A 14,137-nucleotide genomic window follows, 5' to 3' on the forward strand; every position below is an offset into this window, starting at 1 on the left:
ACGTCATGGTATATAAACCGTTTCCATACAATAGACATCCTCAACAACTTATGATATACATCTATAATGTACATCTAAATGATAGAAACTACTCGGTTACGGATAGTTAGCACGAAATATGTAAGCAACTCTGATATACTTACAATAGAGAGATAGATAGAATATGACAATCTAAATGTAGACGTTAAAAAGTTTTATAAACTCGTGAATGGTACTCGCTGATGTAGGCCTACAAATGACATGTGTCGTGGATATGACCACAGTGATAATAACCCCTAGAGTACCGTTGATGCCGTTTATCAAACTGCTTCACTAAAATCGTTCCTGTAGGTTGTTACTACTGCATGTATATGTATTATTTTGCTGATTTGACCATTCTCGTGATCCTTCAAAAAAAATCAATATGTTTTGGCGTTAATCTTCTCTTATTCTAGCGCATCGAAGAAGTTGCAACTGGAACATCGCATTAAAATGTCTGAAGAATTAAATTTGAAAACTATTTATTTTCACTGTCACGAATGTTTGAAAGATATTTTCACCGTGAAATATATTACCGCTGAAATGTAACATGGCAATGTGCTGAAGTTTTTCTCCAGACGCAAGCCTCACGAAGTATGGTAACTACAAAATATTACGTTAGTCAGGATCTCCGTTATTGAGAAAAGTACTGTTACGAATATTTCAGCATCCCCCCCCCCCCTTAACCCCATAAGGAACAAAAGAAAGTCAAGGTCATTTCAGGGCAATAAAATTGTTTTCCCTACGCCTCAGCATGCTATAGGTCCAATAGCAGGTTCATGGGTCATTGGCAAGACGTCGATTTTGGATGTCATATGAATGTCAATGTCATATTCGTTAATACTGCTGTAGGAAAAGTAGGCCTAACTTAGCCGTTTGGACATGATCCAGGCCCAGGATAGGCCGGTGAGCCTCTTGGCTGGTCTAACCTAATATCCAGTCAGCCCTAGCTAGACACAACCTTCCATAATAACATATACGGTCTGTTTTAGCTCACCTGGGCCGGTGAGCTTATTATGCCATGGCGCGGCGTCCGTCGTCATTTCCTTTAAATCGCTACTAGTCAGCTAGTCAAAGAGTTCTGCATGGATTGTAACCAAATTTGGCCACAAACATCCTTGGTGGCAGGGGAAGAGAACTTGTATAAATTTTGGCTCTGACCTCCCGGGGGCATGAGGGGCGGGGCCCAATAGGGGAAATAGAGGTAAATTCTATAAATCCCTACTTGTCCTAGAATTCTGCATGGATTGTAACCAAATTTGGTCACAAGCATCCTTGGTGGAAGGGGAACAGACTTTGTATAAATTTTGGCTCTGACCCCCCGGGGGCAGGAGGGGCGGGGCCCTATAGGGGAATTGGAGGTAAATATTCATATTTCGTCAGAGAAAAAAAAAACCAATGAACCTGTATTCGGAACATTACTTGGCATTAAAAACCGGGTGAGCGATACATGGCCTCTTGTTTTATATATATATATATATATATATATATATAATGTATAATATATTGATGCCACCTCCCAGGGACAAATGCGCTAAACCTTTTAGATATTTATGATTACTAAGGCAAGTAATCGACTCTAAATTCTGTCATCCGCGATATTCTAGGGGTTACTAGGCCTAACACTTTCGTAATATCCCCCTTGACCATCTTCGCATTTCATATATGTCTCTTCTGTTATCGCATACAAAGCCTTCAGTTCGCTATGACGTAAACCTCCAAGGTTTGGATATAACGATAGTGGTAGTAACCCATGGAGTATTGAGGATGAGTATCTGTGTAAACACAAACTCAAAAATATGTTCCTAATATTCGTGAAAACGAAAATAGCCCCATTGAGTTTCCGTTTACTATCGTTCAACAAAACGCTTGATAATTCGTATTCTTTGTATGGCATCACTAAGAGTCTGGTTGAACGCGATTTGGTTTCCAAAGTTTTAATGGCGTCGATTTTGAAAGCGGTAAGTTTTGTTGTGGTTACAAACAGTGGAACTATTCTAATTTTTGTTGTTGAATGGACAAACCTAGTTATGCCTATAGAGATTATGTATTAATAACCTTTGTAATACAATATAAGTTCATGCGACTGTAATCACCACTTGGACTTCAAACGAGATCGATGGAATGTTGTTTTTATCTTTCAAATTTACTTTCGGATTCACCAAGAACACGGAAAGAACATCATAGAATACAAGTGAAGTCTAATGCATCCTTGTCTTAAGATGAAGGTTAAGGTTGATAACTTATATTTTTGTTCCAGTAGGCTCAGGCCTAATCTGTGCATAAGATGATGTTACACAAAGGCTAATAGATATAATTACGAAATATAAGTTCGCACAAGTTTCTGGTCATCTGACGCACAATACATTGATGGTCGGTCCGTATATATACAGTAGGCCTTATATGTGACTAAGCTATTTATAAGCTATAAGAGTGTTTGGTCATCACCTAAAGGATAATTACACATACTTTTTTATAATTTTGTAATATTATTTTTTTCTACTGTACTGATCGTATTTTATTTTTTTTGATCAATGCCTACAAGCATATGTCTGTCACACTACCCACTTTCAATACATTATTCAGTGAAGCCATGTACAACACAAGAAACTATTAACAGGAATATGATTATAAAGAATCAAGTACTAGACTAACTGTACTTATGCATATACCTTCTCATACTGTAATAAAACTAGCTGACAGTACACGTATAGGCCGAGTGTAACGTTGATTTTTTTTTAAATTCAGGGTAAAACAAAATGGGTTTCAAAGCGTTATGTTATGTGATTATATGAAAGCACGCAATAATAAAGCTTGGGGAACAAGGAAGTGAGGAGTAGAAATTTAGTGTTAGTAAAAAAAAAAAAATTTAAACATCTCAAAAAGATTTTTTTTTCTTAACAAAACAGTTGCTAACAAGTTGTCCGTGCTGGTTTTCATCCCTGTTGCCTAGTGTTTCGTATATATAAGATATGAAAATTGTGAATCTGTAAAAATAATTCTGAAAATAACATCGTGCTACTCCCTAAACACTTTAATGACATTGGAGCTTCCTGGTTCTAATTTTTGATAAAAAAATCACGTGATGCACGTCCATTCACGCGATGTTATGCATTAAAATAAACACACGCAACGTTAAACTGTGTAGACACAAGAATAAGTCCAGGTGCATGTATTCCGAGAATGTATCTACGTAATGCCCAGTGCCCTGTACACCTATAGGGCATGACGGCTTTCACACTGACCACTGGCCATCTATACACACTAATGGGTTTGCTCTGGCCAAGTCTATGTTTACACAGTGTTCAGACGACCGCGTGTGCTAACATGCAGTGATTGTGTTCGTCGGGGATTTTATTTCTAAGAAAGTATATACCATTCAACTCTCATATTAGTTAAGCCAACCATAGAATTAGCCAATTAAGTTAATGACCGGGATTTACAGGACGACATTGGCAGTATAATGTACATAAGTACACGTGGACGTGTGTAAATATTCTTCCTGTTGGATATATATCATCACATAAGACAGAGACACTAGGGTATATATCAACCCCAGTCGGTATGTATAGTTTTGACTCGAGAATTTGTTTCTTAACATGTAATAACGCCTTGCTATGTGATATAGTTATACAAATCGTCGACTTGTGTGTTTATTTTCTGTCATGAACGTAAAAAATCTAGGTACATGTACAACAATACACTGTCAGATCGACCTACATGTACGTTGATGCTATTTTTAACCTCTGGTTTATTTTATATTATTTCTGATACATGTACAGCTCTCATTTTCTGACAGCTGACGCGTGTACATCATATACACGCATTAGTGGTCAGCAAGCACATATGTCAGACTGATCTAGTATGATGCCAGGGCCAAGGGAAGCTGTCGAAGCCATGTAATTATATTACTTTGACAGAACTGTTAGGTATCAATGTATATCGGCATATCTCTAGCTGTATAAAGTGATCGGTTTATCCAACAAACTGATAAGAAAGCTTAACCTATTATCCGATGACCAAATGTACACGTGTGCACCTGTAATAAATCGGCCGTAAGTAAATGTACCTACATTCGTTGAAATCAAAACCACGAGAAATTTGTACTAATGTCTTGAATTAATTAAACCAATATATGTCTATGGCTGATGAATTAATTACTACACATGTCACATGCATGAACTCGCTCAGTTTAAATATGAAACACGATGACTGTTAAGAAGAAGAAAAGATATCGCCCGAAGGTTTGTACACGTGTTAGGATATTAATAGATTTTGATTTTGATTTTTTTGTAACTGGAGGGTGTTATATATCAGGCTCAGTTCAGTTCAGTTCATCAGTACAGTGCACATATATATATACAGTGCAGACAATATCTTTGTCAATTATTTTATCACTATGCCAAATATAACCTAACCCCATTCTGTATAATTCATCTCTGACACTATCCGACCAATCACGCCCCTTCTCAAGCATTTCTTGATATATAGCATTTAAATACAGTTATTAGAAGTCTTTAATTTAATCCAATATTTAAAAATTCTTAATTTTTCTCACAATAGCCATCTGTAATATGCCGAATTCTTGATATACCATACAATTTGCTGTACTTCTCCTAATAATCGTTTGCATAAACTCAAGTGCAATTTTTCTATACTTGTGCTTTGTGAAACCCCCATACTTCACTACTGTAATTTCAAATACTAGCAACATAGGTATCAAATACATGAAGTTGTGTTTCAATGTTAAAAAAGTTTTTCTTACATACATTTGACATTGCAAAAAGAGCTTTCTTATCCTGTTCAGAAATTCTATCTTTTGCTTTCCTGAATTTACCGTTAAAATTTAGAACAATACCAAGTATTTAAAATCGTTTACAATCTCTAACTGGCAGCCGTTATAAAACCAAATATCATCCTCTCTTACCCCCGTTTCTGAAAACTAATACTTTAGTTTTATCAGCATTTACAGTTAAATTCCATTTTTTGTGTAAGTAGAAAGTGAATCTAGCATTTTTTGTAAACCCTCTGCCGTTTCGGATAAATGTACCATGTCGTCTGCGTACATCAATAGAAATAGATTAAGTGTTTGCAATTCAATAGACGGGCAGTCATCTGTTAAAAAACTCATCTCACAATCATTAACGTAAATTGAGAACATTAAAGATGACAATATTTCGCCTTGGAATAAACCGTTCTTGCACTCAAAAAAATCAGACATTTTATTATTATTATACTTAACACAACATTTGACATCATTGTATAATGAACGTATCATACGTAGCATTTTCCCTTCCACGCCCTCTTTGATTAATTTAAACCATAAATTTTGCCGAATTACAAAATCAAATGCTTTCCTAAAATCAATGAAACAGCAGTACAATCTGTTTCTGTTTTTTAATGTTTTGCTTATTAAAGATTGTAAGACAAATATAGCATCAACTGTTGACATATGTTTTTTAAAACCAAACTGTGCATCACTTATTTTTTAATATTCATAATCAAAATCATCCTCGATACTCCAGGACTTCCGATCACTTACGATCTCTACACCCCTTGACTATCTCATAGTGAAATTGAAGGCAGCTCAGCGGAAAACATTTGACCAATCACAGGCTAGCAAATATTTCATTTGAAGATTACAGAGAGAGCGACGCCTAACATCAAAGCCACAGAGTCAACCACAGTGTACCGTTATACGGCTCTTTTGATGTACATTACAGGACTAAATTACCTGTTCTATTCTGTTGCCTCCAGTTTTATTCGTAAGTGATCGGAACCCCTGGAATATCGAGGATGAATCAAAATCAACTAGTCTATTATTAAAAATTGAGGTGAAAAGTTTCCCCAAACAACTTATTAAAGTAATGCCTCTATAATTATTAGTGTCATCCTTATTTCCCTTCTTAAAAACAGGAACAATGTTACCTATTGACCAGGAGGTTGGATAGTTACCGGACTTAAAAATATTATTAAACAATACAACAAGGCAAGGAAAAAGAACATATTTACACTTAATAAAATACTCATTAATTAGTAGATCCTGACCACATGCTTTAGATGTGCTTAAATTATTGATAGTTTTAAGTATTTCTTTCTCAGTAATATCGGCATCTAATTAATTAAAAACTGAATTAGAAATATTGTTACATGTATCATAATCGTGTAAAAAGTCAGTTATCATTTCATTCTCTTGAGGTGCAGTGGAAGATAATTCATGAAAGTATTCGTAAAAAGCATGTTCGTCCAGGTTACATTTGACACCCTATTTCTTTTCCTGAATTTTTTGTAAAAATCCTTCGGGTTATGTTTTCTCATGTAATTATTCACGTTTGAATTTACATTCTAACTTCTTGTATATGCGGTTTTTTGTACAAGTTTATTACGGTTTTCTCTAGATTTATCAGAGTTAAAAGAGGACAAACATTGTTTATATTCAATATATAACTTTTTACAGTTTTCATTAAACCATGGCTTATCCTCCGTTTTGCTCTTATCTAATCTGGAGGCACATGTATACGTGACGGCTGTAAACGGCAATAGTAATTCATTCATTTTATCGGTAAATTTATCAACACATTGATCAATGCCTTCTTGACCAGTGTCATAATATGTACATGTATTTAATAATTCCGTATGATTACATTCCAATACCTGACGAACACTTTTTGTATACATTTACGAGTATCATAATGACAACTGTTTTCGTACTGAATATCGTTTCACTAGAACACAGTGTAATACAGACAGGTGAGAACACAGTGTAATACAGACAGGTGAATGACCCGAAAAGACATTAAATACACCACTCTCAAATTTCAAAATATTATCAAAATTTCCATCACATGTCATTACATAATCAATGAGGCTAGTACCTCTACTGTTAAAAAAAGTAATGTTTCCATCGGGATCATCACCATGTCTGCCATTAACAATTCGTAAAGTTGTAGTTTTACACAATGAAAGTAATTGTCTACCGAACTGGTTTACACATTGTTCAGAGTTAGACCGTTTAGATGGTGGGGTATCAGAAACATAATTTATGACATTTGATAAAGTATCTGAAGACAATTCACTTATGATATCAGCACAGATATAATCATCATAACAAGCCGTTCTACTATTGAAATCACCTATAACAATTACTTTCCCAGTGTCTTTATACATGCCTATCATTTCTTCTAAACAAGCAAAGAGGCCATTTTCACATTTGTCATAAAAAGTGCTATTTGTCGGAGGAAAATAACAAGCAAACATGTAAGTATCAGTATCGGCGTTAGCGGTCGTTCGAGATAACTTCATTAATACAATATTATCGTTAATGTTATCGATAATACGACAGTGCTTGGACAATGATGATTTAATTAAAATAACAATACCGCCACCTTTGCCATGCTGTCTAGGAAAAGTATGGCAATCGTAACCTACTGCTTCCAGCACATCATCTTCTTTCACCCAGCACTCGTACAAACAAACAACATCATATTTACAAATAATATTTACAAAGTCTTTACAAAGTTATCAATAATCATCTCCATTGTCAAGAGCCTATTTCGCGGCACAGGGACCTGACACGAAAATTTTTAACCAATAGTATACATATATATTATAGTATCAAGGGTATGAACTCGGCGGTCGAGAAAAACGGACCTATTTTTTTTAAACCGTGATTATTTTAATAAATGGGTTCTATACAGCATTGACGGATATCTTACCTTAAAAAGAAATAATTTATCTTTCCAGTGAGTGCTTGATGAACAAAATTGGCCAAGTATTGACGAAGTTATGGCTTGATGAATCGGGAAATTTACGAAAAATATGCTAGGTAGACATTTCCCTGTCCGGTCGAAATGTCGTCTCGGCTCTAATGGGTACCTCAAAAACCAAGCAAAAAACACAAAATCTACGCTTGTGGTGGTAAACAGTACCCAGAACTGTGTTCATCCACAATCTCCTTTGGAGTTGTCATGACCCATACTTTGTAGAAACTCCATTTAAACATCCTGTAGCTCACTTACTTCAACCGTCACCGCCATGTTCATTTTTCTCTCGGAACGCTTCTCGACTTTAAATATTGTGACTACATTATGCAAATTATGTTATGTTGTGCTTGTGTGTAAACTCGAGAAGCGTTCCGAAGAACATATTTTTCGTAAATTTCCCGATTCATCAAGCCATAACTTCGTCAATACTTGGCCAATTTTGTTCATCAAGCACTCAATGGAAAGATGAATTATTTCTTGTTAAGGTAAGATATCCGTCAATGTTGTATAGAATCCATTTATTAAAATAATCATGGTTTTAAAAAAATAGGTCCGTTTTTCTCGACCGCCGAGTTCATACCCTTGATACTATAATATATATATATATGTATACTGTTAGTTTAAAAAAATCGTGCCAGGTCCCTGTGTTTCGCGGATAACGCAACAGTCTTAAAACAATGCTTATCATTTACGTCGTATAACAACTTTTATTCTTATAAACTGAAGTATTGTACATATCAATTTTACAAGTACGTCAATAAGGAGTAATTTCTTTTGCGCATGCGTCTTTACATACAGTTTACCGTATTAAAAACAAAAATCCAAATAAGTCTGCAATCGCTGCACTGCCTGGGATTGCAGACTTGTTTTTGATTTTTGTTTTTTAAAATTTAAATCCATCACAAGGGTATTATACATTTATTTATTATACATTTTTCAGTAAAGATATGTATGTTTACAAATAAGATATAAAATAATGGATAAGATAGGATGGACGTCAAATATTGTTACCGATAGTCTGTGTTATTAAAATAATAGATTTAATCAGTGAAATGTGCTCGTTTTCTGTTACGTAATTGAATACTGTATGAATACTGTATGAAAAATAGACAGTAGTTTTCTTCTATTTGTACAAATGACTTCATTTTCACATTCGAAATAAATAATGAAATTCATCGCCTAACTCATTTTAGTACATAAATTACATATTCTTTCCATTCTTATTTATTTTGCCATCTTCCATATTCAATGGTAGATTAACAACTTACAATAAGCTACAGCCAGTTTAGGAGGGATCGAGTTCAACAAGATATCTTTCTAGAATAAGGTCTTGTTTATATATTCTATAATTTGTTCCTTTCGGTTAATTAAATCCAATTGTGGATGAATTTAGTTTTTAGTCTTTGGAAGACTGTGGTTTTTAACCAACTAACGATTTCGAATTGAAGAGAATCGAAAATATTTCCCAAATCAATTCCATTTAATAAATCCTTAATAAAAGTTGTCCATTGTGTAATATAATGAGTTAAATTGTTACTAAGTTTATTTTGATTTGTGTAGAGATACCCCGTACTGAGGTGAAGATTACCAATAATTAGAGTGATTAGCAGACCATAAAGAACACAATTTTATGTTTATTTCTGGTAATTTTAATCACTGATGGCATTCTTATATTCTAAAATTGCAAACGCAAAGCATGGGTTTTATGTCAAGGATTCCGCCATTATACATGAAAATGTCCCGGTGACATATTGAACACTTAATTCTCGAGTGTTGTGATGTTAACATAACGACCTAGTATTTAAAATGTATAGGAGATACTTTGATTTAGCGAGATAAACGCTATGTAAGGGATTTTATTGCTTCCAACCCATCAACCCTTATTTATAGACATCATCGGTAACCCGGACGACATCAAATGATATATTTCTGACACCGAGTTATAAAATTTATAAATCGATTTGACACTGCTGGTACTACCACAGGCATTAGGCTCTATAGACATATATATATATAATATATATATAACACTATGTCGACACAGTACTACATAGAGAGAAAAATGTCTATAGGGCCAAATGCCTGTGGTACTATTGTATCGCTCTTTACAATAGAGTGATATCAACAGACATGAAACACTTTGGTCTAATATTTCCACTTGGCTTGTCGACTAGATCTTCATGACATGTATGACTAATGCTAGAGTTCGTCACATTGATAACAACCAGTTTTGTCTGCATTCTCAATGATATCATTTTAATTTATAGAGTTACGTCCCTTTGTGTCATCACGTTAGCTTGAAACTATGGGACCGAAAATAATTGATGTATCAATCATGGTGTTATTCTTACGGGTGGAATGTGTGACACGAATTCAACAATGTCATCGAAGGTGTCAGCATTCATCTATTGAAGCGATTCTTTGAATAACACATAAATCTAGTACTAATTACTATCATATCAAAAGCGACTTTTTTTTGTAGATAGTCTACATATTATGATTTCACATCAATGACAATGACAGTGTATCGTTTGTTAGTACGAATGGTCTGTATACATGGCAACAGCGGTACATCTAAAGAACCACTGTGCCCTAGGCATCCATGACACCTTAGCAGGGATGATAATCAACGCCTATTCAAGGGCACCTGTACATGGGGCACAACAAGACACCTGTATCTGAGGCCAAAACAACAAACCTTGCGGACACCTGTATCTGGGGCCACAGCAATACACCTAACAGACACTTGTATCTGGGGTCACAACAATACACCTAACGGACACCTGTATCTGGGGTCACAACAATACACCTAACGGACACCTGTGTGTGGGGCCACAACAATACACCTAACGGTCACATGTATCTGGGGGTCACAACAATACACCTAACGGACACCTGTATCTGGGGCCACAACAATACACCTAACGGACACATGTATCTGGGGTCACAGCTATACACATAACGGACACCTGTATCTGGGGTCACAGCTATACACCTAACAGACTCTTGTATCTGGGGCCACAACTATACACCTAACGGACACCTGTATCTGGGACCACAACTATACACCTAACGGACACCTGTATCTGGGGTCACAACTATACACCTAACGGACACCTGTATCTGGGGTCACAACTATACACCTAACGGACACCTGTATCTGGGGTCACAACAATACACCTAACGGACACCTGTATCTGGGGTCACAACTATACACCTAACGGACACCTGTATCTGGGGTCACAACTATACACCTAACGGACACCTGTATCTGGGGTCACAACTATACACCTAACGGACACCTGTATCTGGGGTCACAACAATACACTAACGGACACCTGTATCTGGGGTCACAACAATACACCTAACGGACACCTGTATCTGGGGCCACAACAATACACCTAACGGACACCTGTATCTGGGGCCACAACAATACACCTAACGGACACATGTATCTGGGGCCACAACAATACACCTAACGGACACCTGTATCTGGGGTCACAACTATACACCTAACGGACACCTGTATCTGGGGCCACAACAATACACCTAACGGACACATGTATCTGGGGCCACAACAATACACCTAACGGACACCTGTATCTGGGGCCACAACAATACACCTAACGGACACCTGTATCTGGGGCCACAACAATACACCTAAAAAACACCTGTATCTGGGGTCACAACTATACACTTAACGGACACCTGTATCTTGGGTCACAACTATACACCTAACGGACACCTGTATCTGGGGCCACAACAATACACCTAACAGACACCTGTATCTGGGGTCACAACAATACACCTAACGGACACCTGTATCTGGGGTCACAACAATACACTAACGGACATCTGTATCTGGGGTCACAACAATACACCTAACGGACACCTGTATCTGGGGCCACAACAATACACCTAACGGACACCTGTATCTGGGGCCACAACAATACACCTAACGGACACATGTATCTGGGGCCACAACAATACACCTAAAAAACACCTGTATCTGGGGTCACAACTATACACTTAACGGACACCTGTATCTGGGGTCACAACAATACACCTAACGGACACCTGTATCTGGGGTCACAACAATACACCTAACGGTCACATGTATCTGGGGTCACAACTATACACCTAACGGACACCTGTATCTGGGGTCACAACAATACACCTAACGGACACCTGTATCTGGGGCCACAACAATACACCTAACGGACACCTGTATCTGGGGTCACAACAATACACCTAACGGACACCTGTATCTGTGGGTCACAACAATACACCTAACGGACACCTGTATCTGGGGTCACAACAATACACCTAACGGACACCTGTATCTGGGGCCACACAATACACCTAACGGACACCTGTATCTGGGGTCACAACAATACACCTAACGGACACCTGTATCTGGGGTCACAACAATACACCTAACGGACACCTGTATCTGGGGCCACAATATACACCTAACGGACACCTGTATCTGGGGCCACAACAATACACCTAACGGACACCTGTATCTGGGGCCACAACAATACACCTAACGGACACCTGTATCTGGGGTCACAACAATACACCTAACGGACACCTGTATCTGGGCCACAACAATACACCTAACGGACACCTGTATCTGGGGTCACAACTATACACCTAACGGACACCTGTATCTGGGGTCACAACAATACACCTAACGGACACCTGTATCTGGGGTCACAACAATACACCTAACGGACACCTGTATCTGGGGTCACAACAATACACCTAACGGACACCTGTATCTGGGGTCACAACAATACACCTAACGGACACATGTATCTGGGGTCACAACTATACACCTAACGGACACCTGTATCTGGGGCCACAACTATACACCTAACGGACACCTGTATGGACACCTGTATCTGGGGCCACAACAATACACCTAACGGACACCTGTATCTGGGGTCACAACTATACACCTAACGGACACCTGTATCTGGGGCCACAACAATACACCTAACGGACACCTGTATCTGGGGCCACAACAATACACCTAACGGACACCTGTATCTGGGGCCACAACTATACACCTAACGGACACCTGTATGGACACCTGTATCTGGGGTCACAACTATACACCTAACGGACACCTGTATCTGGGGTCACAACAATACACCTAACGGACACCTGTATCTGGGGCCACAACAATACACCTAACGGACACCTGTATCTGGGGTCACAACAATACACCTAACGGTCCCATGTATATGTGGGTCACAACAATACACCTAACGGACACCTGTATCTGGGGCCACAACAATACACTAACGGTCACCTGTATCTTGGGTCACAACAATACACCTAACGGACACCTGTATCTGGGGTCACAACAATACACCTAACGGACACCTGTATCTGGGGCCACAACAATACACCTAACGGACACCTGTATCTGGGGTCACAACAATACACCTAACGGTCACATGTATATGTGGGTCACAACAATACACCTAACGGACACCTGTATCTGGGGCCACAACAATACACCTAACGGTCACATGTATCTGGGGTCACAACTATACACCTAACGGACACCTGTATCTTGGGCCACAACAATACACCTAACGGACACCTGTATTTGGGGCCACAACTATACCCCTAACGGACACCTGTATTGACACCTGTATCTGGGGCCACAACAATACACCTAACGGACACCTGTATCTGGGGTCACAACTATACACCTAACGGACACCTGTATCTGGGGTCACAACAATACACCTAACGGTTGCATGTATCTGGGGTCACAACAATACACCTAACGGACACATGTATCTGGGGTCACAACAATACACCTAACGGACACCTGTATCTGGGGTCACAGCTATACACCTAACGGACACATGTATCTGGGGTCACAACAAAACACCTAACGGACACCTGTATCTGGGGTCACAACAATACACCTAACGGACACATGTATCTGGGGTCACAACAATACACCTAACGGACACCTGTATCTGGGGTCACAGCTATACACCTAACGGACACATGTATCTGGGGTCACAACTATACACCTAACGGACACCTGTATCTGGGGTCACAACAATACACCTAACGGACACATGTATCTGGGGTCACAGCTATACACCTAACGGACACATGTATCTGGGGTCACAACTATACACCTAAAGGACACATGTATCTGGGGTCACAGCTATACACCTAACGGACACATGTATCTGGGGTCACAGCTATACACCTAACGGTTGCATGTATTTGGGGTCACAACAATACACCTAACGGACACATGTATCTGGGGTCACAACTATACACCTAACGGACACCTGTATCTGGGGTCACAACAATAC

At 38.3% G+C, this 14,137-nt stretch overlaps 1 protein-coding gene across 1 annotated transcript in view; it reads left to right on the forward strand.

Annotated features, from left to right (window-relative positions):
* Positions 1 to 3,163: 3,163 nt before the first annotated feature.
* LOC138323615 (serine-rich adhesin for platelets-like) overlaps positions 3,164 to 14,137 on the forward strand; it is a 41,954-nt gene continuing 30,980 nt past the window's right edge. Inside the window, exon 1 of the mRNA XM_069268340.1 lies at positions 3,164 to 3,580. The gene's annotated coding sequence lies outside the window, so the exon portion shown is untranslated. The remainder of the gene's footprint in view (positions 3,581 to 14,137) is intronic.

This window comes from Argopecten irradians, chromosome 5 (genome assembly GCF_041381155.1).
Source record: "Argopecten irradians isolate NY chromosome 5, Ai_NY, whole genome shotgun sequence".
Classification (NCBI taxonomy): domain Eukaryota; kingdom Metazoa; phylum Mollusca; class Bivalvia; order Pectinida; family Pectinidae; genus Argopecten; species Argopecten irradians.